This window comes from Triticum dicoccoides, chromosome 7B (genome assembly GCF_002162155.2).
Source record: "Triticum dicoccoides isolate Atlit2015 ecotype Zavitan chromosome 7B, WEW_v2.0, whole genome shotgun sequence".
Lineage (NCBI taxonomy): Eukaryota > Viridiplantae > Streptophyta > Magnoliopsida > Poales > Poaceae > Triticum > Triticum dicoccoides.
The window spans coordinates 525,262,280-525,270,041 of record NC_041393.1 but is presented as its reverse complement, the minus strand read 5'-3'; positions in this window follow the sequence as shown (position 1 = coordinate 525,270,041).

The window sequence follows — 7,762 nt, the reverse complement described above, 5'->3', positions numbered from 1 at the left end:
CAGTCGCAAGTTAAATGTGTCTTATGTGTAAGTGATCATTGCAGGTATAAGGTGTAAGCTACGCAGATGCAATTCTACATAATCAGAAGCAATACAAACTAGACATCATACGAAAAACGCAACCACGTATAACAGTTCCAAGTAAGAGCAAGCACCTGTGATGGTGGAGTAGGGGAGATGTGCTCATCATGTACACATATGTTCTAGAAATAGGAACACGTGTCATATTCACAGGCATTATGTGTAAAGTAAGCAGATGCAATTCAAGTTAGAAGCAATACAAGCTAGACATCATACGCAACATGCAACCACATATAATAGTGTCAAGTTAGAGCAAGCACCTGTGATGGTGGAGTAGGGGAGATGTGCTCATCATCTACACATCTACGTTGACTGTCCAGCCTTGTGTTGTCTTGCGAATCTTGTTGGGAGGATGGCGGAGTAGAATCTGTAGAGACCCCCTATTTGAGTTGCTCCGAAGGACCACCATCATCCACTGCCGGACTAATTTCCTTCAGCTGTAATGATTTTGCATTTGTGAAGTCAAAACGATAAGAAAAAGGAATAAAATTCTCTCTTCAGAACTCATTCATGCATGATACTGACGAACACTACTCGGATGAAAGGCAAACACATGATGCGAGGATGGAATATGTATGAAAAACAGGATGGTGTGACATATTCACACCTATGATGTGGTAACTAAGCAGAAGGCATTTCAACAAATTAGAAGCACTGCAAGCTAGACACCATATGAAAGATGCAACCAATATCACTCTGCCAAGTTCAAACTGTATGGCGTTTCAACAAATTAGAAGCAGTATATGCTAGAAATCATATGCAAGACACAACCAATATCACAGTGGCGACTTAAAGGTGCCTTATCATAAGTGACTGATGCAGGATATGCAAGAATAGTAGTCTGATGTAGAAACAGGAACACATGTCATATTCACAGGCATTATGTGTAAAGTAAGCAGATGCAATTCAACAAAGTTAGAAGCAATACAAGCTAGACATCATACGCAACATGCAACCACATATAATAGTGCCAAGTTAGAGCAAGCACCTGTGATGGTTGAGTAGGGGAGATGTGCTCATCATCTACACAACTACGTTGACTGTCTAGCCTTGCGTTGTCTTGCGAATTTTGTTGGAGGATGGCGGAGTAGAATCTGTAGAGAACCTCCGTTTCAGTTGCTCGGAAGGACCACCGTCATTCAATGCCTTGCCAATTTCCTTCAGCTTTATTGATTTTGCATTGTGAGGTCATACCGACAAGAAAAAGGAATATCATTCGCTCTTCAGAACTCATTCATGCATGATACTGACGATCACTACTCTGATGAAAGGCAAAGTCATGATACAAGGATGGAATATGTACGAAAAACTGGACGGCTTGACATATTCACACCTATGATGTGGTAACTAAGCAGAAGGCACTTCAACAAATTAGAAACACTGCAAGACACCATATGGAAGGTGCAATCAATATCACTCTGCCAAGTTAAAACTATCTCGTCATAGGTGGCGTTCATCAAACTAGAAGCAATACATGCTAGAAATCATATTCAAGACGTAACCCAATATCACACTGCCAACTTAAAGGTGTCCCATCATAAGTGACTGATGCAGGATACACAAGAAGAGTAGTTTCATGTAAGAACATGGTGTGATAGACAGATATAGTATGTACCAAAAATAGGAAAGTGTGTCATATTCACATGTATCATGTGTAAGCTAAGCAGATGCAGTTTACAATAATTAGGAGCAATACGAGCTAGAAACCATATGCAACATGCAACCAGATATCACACTGCCAAGTTAGAGCAAACACCTTGGATGGTGGAGTAGGGGAGCGGAGACTTGGACCATGTAATGCACTATCAGTACAAGGAGAATCGATACAGATGCTCCGTTTACGTTGCTGCAAAGGACCACCTTCATCGCCTTCCTTACTCATTTCCTTCCTCTTTCTTGATTTTGCCTTGTCAAGTCAAACCCACAAGAAAAAGGAATAAAATTTGCTCTTCAGAACTTATTGATGCATGATACTGACGACACTACTTTCATGTAAGGCAGCCACATGATAGGAGGATGGAATATGTATGAAAAACAGGACGGCGTGACATATTGACATGTATGATGTATAAAGTGTAAACTAAGCACAAGGTGCTTGAACTTGTTAGAATCGATGCAAGCTAGAAACCATATGAAAGATGAAACCAATATTACTCTGCCAAATTAAAAGGCTGCCCTAACAAATGTATTTGACCAAATTAGAAGCAATACATGGCAACATGCTAGAAATAATATGCAATATGCAACGAATAAAGGTGACTCATCGTAAGTGATTGATGCAGGATACAGAAGAGAGGTAGTTTCATGTAAGAACAAGGTTAACACATAGATGTAGTGTGTACCAAAAATAGGAAGGCATGTCATATTCACAGGTATAGTGTGTAAACTAAGCAGATGCAATTTACCCCAATTAGAAGCATTACAAGCTAGACACCGTATACAACATGCAACCACATATCACACTGCAAAGTTGGAGCAAGCACCTGTGATGGTGGTGTAGGGGAAGTGTTGTCTTCAGGTACAGAGCAAAGTTCAATATCTTCATTTAGGCTTGCTGTTTCTTGAGAATCATTTGGAGAGGATGAACTTGCATTCTTTATAAGAGTATTGTGTCTCATATTAACCCACGCGCGTGACTGTCTCATCATAAGCGATAGACGCAGGATACACAAGAACAATAGTTTGATGTAAGAAGATGGTGTGATAGGCAGATGTAGTATGTACCAAAAACAGGAAGGCGTGTCATATTCACATGTATAATGTGTAAGCTAAGGAGATGCAATTTAACAAATTAGGAGCACTGATGAGGGATACACAAGAGAAGTAGTTTGATGTAAGAACATGGTTAATAGAAAGACGTAGTATGTACCAAAAACAGGAAGGCATGTCATATTCACAGGTATAATGTGTTAAGTAAGCAGATGCAATTTACCCTAATTAGAAGCATTACAAGGTAGACACCATATGCAACATGCAACCACATATCACACTGCCAAGTAAGAGCAAGCACCTGCGATGGTGGTGTGGGGGAATTGCGGTGATCAACTAGAGAGCTGCGTTGACTATCTTCATTTAGCCTTGCTGTTTCTTGAGAATCATGTGGGGAGGATGACACGGCACTCTTTAAACGAGTAGGGCGTCTCACAGTAACCCACCCGGGTGACTATCTCATCATAAGTGATTGATGAGGGATACAAAAGAGCATTAGTTTGATGTACGAACATGGTTAATAGACATATGTAGTATGTATCAAAAACAGGAAGGCATGTCATATCAAAGGTATAATGTGTAAAGTAAGCAGATGCAATTTTTAACCAAATTGGAAGCAATACAAGCTAGACACCATATACAACATGCAACCACATTTGACAGCGTGAAGTTAAAGCAAGCACCTGGGATGGTTGTGTGTGGCAATTGAGATCATCAACTGCAGAGGTACGTTTACTGTCTCCAACTGCTGACACTTCACCCATTAGAGCGCTGAAACACTTACTGCTTATCTTCGAATTACATTGGAGTGACTTTTGTCTTTTCTTTTCTGCATTCATCAACACTGCGTCAGAGTCTGAAATACCCATGCATAAAAAAACAATAGTGTGAGTATGGGTGAAGTGTGTGCACAATTAGTACAGTGTAAAGGTAGCAGATAGCAGGTCGGTGAGAAATAAATGACGGGAGACATATGATAGCTCTACAACATGCATGGCACACTCAATTACTACAGGATTCTATGAAAATAACAGTCGACTGAAAGCAAATAGGTCAGTCCATTTTTTCTGCACCGTCCGATGTACAAAGAACGGGCAGATCGCCTTCATCTACCTCCAGCCAATCAGTGTTGACGATCTTCCTCGAAACGCCAGCGACCACAGGCCCAGTATTCCTCCCCTGCCCGCGCCCTCCCGTCGACCTCACCGCACCGCCGTGCTTGGCACCGCCCCCCCCGGCCATCCATTCAAGCCCCGTCGACCTCCAGATCGGGCGCAAGCAGCTCCAGCGCCCCACACCCCTATGATAGACACCGATGCACCGCTTCCCCGGGGAACAGGCGGACTAGGTGCTCCGCGCGCCTAAGCGGGTGCAGCTTCTTTTAATTGTGGTTCGACTGACCCTGAATTGAAATCCAGGCGGGCTACTGACCTCTAGCAAAGGTGAAATAGTAAAAGGGAGGAAACCTTGTGCATTTAGTATCACGAAGAAGATGCAGTAAGAAGCGCTCAACTAGTTTCTTTCGTGGGATGAATACGCTGTGAGCGGAGACGTAAGATTTGCATGAATAAGGGAAGAGGAGTACCTCTTCCTGCTGGCAGTGCTGTGTCCTCCTTCTGTTTTTCTGCCGATCTTGTTGTTCTCCGGAAACCAAAAGTTGTGGAGGACGGTGCAACCTTGGACGAACCCATGGCCAAGTTGTTGAGTGTGGTGCGGTGGCCGTCTATCGGCGGCGGGGAAGCAGATCCGAGGCGGCGAACGACGGTGCATCGGGAACAGCTCTGGTGCGGTGTACGGTTGCGACAGTGGAGCCTCAGCAGTGAGGCGCAGGACGGCGTGGTCAGAGCGGTTCTGGTACTGCGCACATCGGCGTCGGTGTCGTGGAGGCAGCTCTGCCTTGGCTTTAGCTACTAAGTCCTTTAGGGCGTTGCGGTTGCGGTTGCGTTGGACGACGACATCGGGGTACCGGCTCCAGCATGATGGAGGAGGGCGGCGGTGGATTGGCCGCTATGGGGTGGAGGACGGAGGAGGCTGGGGTTTCTTGGCTGGTGGAGAGGGCGTTTTTGCGCCCACGGAGTATGAATGGGGAAACAGAGGGAGGCGGGGAACTAAGGGGGAACAATGTTTCGGTTTGAGACGCGCTTGTTTGAAATTTGGGGAAAGTTACAAACTTTGCCCCCATCTAAAATTTCAGACATATTGTGGGTTGGGGGTAGGACAGTCATTACAGGTATCCCAAATGTGGGCGGGATAGATTTCGGCCGAGCGCATGGGTGTTTAGGCGCCCACGGCGTATGAATGCTTCTCGGAGGCGGTTGAGACTGGCGTCTTGGTGAAGTTACAAACCTACCCCGATTTAGACCTTTGCACATTGGGCCGATAGGCTACACGGGCCAGAGTCAGGACAGTAATTTCCTACCACCAAAACATTAGTCTCGCGCGGTTTCGGGTGACTAGAGACCTAATTGGCGCTTCGTTCAATATTTGGGAGCAGAAGTATTAACGTTTTCGGTTCTCTTGAATTGAACTTTCAGGATTTGTCAAACTTCACAAATCTTTACTCTTGAAAATCCTAAAGCTACGATTATTTTGGAATGGAGGGGGTACATTTTAATATACATTGTACATGAGTATATGTTAAAAAATATGCAACTTACCTCAGTTCATGCATGGTTCTAGGTATAATCTCCTTGGTTGCAAAAAAAGTTAGATATGCGTATGAATATATATAGCATGTTCAAACTCACAACAAAGATTGATGCCCCCTTTTACATCTGATTTACAAATGCCATTATCTCGGGTTCAAATATATGAATGCACTTCCTATGAATTCGAATCTTCGAAACCCCCTTTATGTTGAATTCGACATGTATTTTATTTCGTAGCTAGCAATTTGGAATGTATCCATGCAAGTGACAAATGTATAAAGTGCTTCACACTAACAACATGGAGTGCACTAATTAATGTTTATATATGAATTGCAAAAGCATCCATTGCCTGTATTTCAAACCGCTCTCACTCTATGGATGGATAATATGAAATAAACACATGCACATGCTAGAATTCAATAGAGTATGGGTGTATGATAGACCGATTTTCGTCCATATGCAATTTTGCAAAATTCACGATCTCATCCAAAAATAATAATGCCATTTATATTTTAATTTAATGCGTAGAACCGCCTTTTACACATAGATGCACTATGCCTCGCCCCGTTCTCACAAACGTGTTATATATCTCTCTATCTAACGCATAAGTGCACACACTTTATATGCATCGGCATTTCTCTTTCACACATGCTCACAATCTCTCTCAGGGTGTCGGGATGTCTCACGCACATGCTCTCTCTCTCTCTCTCTCTCTCTCTCTGTACCACTCTTTTCACTAATCTCAGTTAGAAAACACTATTTCTCTCACATGCATATATACACATGCACGGTCCCTACTAGCCCTCTATACGCACATATATGTGCCTACGTGTCTCCCGCACGCACATTATCTTTAGGCCTCTCTCGCACACATTGCCCCCCGACACACCTCTCTAATAGTAGTTGGCAGATATGATTTCATCATATCATTTGGTAGGATATCCCTGGCTGTTAGGCTGGATGGTAATACGAGGCAAAGTTTTACCCTAGTTCGGATCGGACCCTTGCAGTTGAAGAAAGAGCCTACTCCTGGTACTGTATATTAGTGATAGGGGTGTGTACAAAGTACACGTGAATACCAGACATTGTGCGCGTGTGTATACTATCAACGAACTAGCCCCCAAGCTTGTATAACATACTAAGGGCCTAGGGTTACAAATCGTATATAGTCGGCTTATCACCAGTGGGGATAGAGTCCTCTGCGACTCTAGTAGATTCGTGTTGTACGCCGAGTCCTCCACATGGGTCTCCGTATAACACGTCTCGGTCGAACCTATATGTGGCGCAGGATGGAGCCGACCCATGAGTCTTCATGTTGACCCACCACAACTAGAAATGATGTGCCCACCACACCACACACGCAATCGGCCACTAAGAAAATAAGCATATACAATAGTACAACGATATCTAGCTCCCGATACGTCTCCATATTTTGTTGATGACACTGACGGACTTTGCATTTGATGCGTGCTCCGTGTTTTGTTGACGACACTTACGGTCATTGTATTTGAAGCGAAAACATGATATGGTCACTGGACTTCAGAATAAGCTCATGATGGTCACCACATACATTTTGTCATGCTAACCAAAATGTGGTTGGATGATTAGAGGACAGTGGTTTCTCGAGCCCACCAAGGTTAAAGTCCCGGTGCTCGCATTTATCTTGTGTTAATTTCAGTATTTTCTGGCGATGTACGTTCAGTGGGAGGAGATGTTCCACTCGACTACGAGGCACCTATGGTGACTTCATAAAATCTCAAGATCATATATGCTGGCCCACTCTCTCGAAGGTGCTCATAGGGGTAGGGTTCGCGTGTGTGCGCTTATAGCGGTGAGTGCTTGCGCATATATATGAGCCCTTGCGTCTGTACCATGTTAAAAAAATACATGTCATGATTATACTGTCACTGGCTCACCCGTACATCTTCGTATTTTGTTGATGACACAACCAATTGACCAGTCAAATGGCACAACTAGTGTTGCACCATCATGGCGCGTAACCATGGGGCCCACCCGTCAGCCCGTATATGAAAGAAAGAAATGGTAGTTTGAGTCTGTACTGTGTTAATAAAATAGGAGTACATTTTAGGGTGATCATACGGTCACTGGCTCACCATACAGCTCCGTAATTTGTTGATAACACAATCAATTGACTAGTCAAACGGTCCACATTCAGCAGCGCACATTACCATAGGGCCCACCCGTCAGCGCGTATATGAAGGACAGAAATGGTAATAAACTAGTGGTCGGTGGGTATTCGAAGTCGTGAGACCTTTGATTGGAAATCACCAGCGGTTGGGGGGCGTTCATTGGGCGGTGGGGTG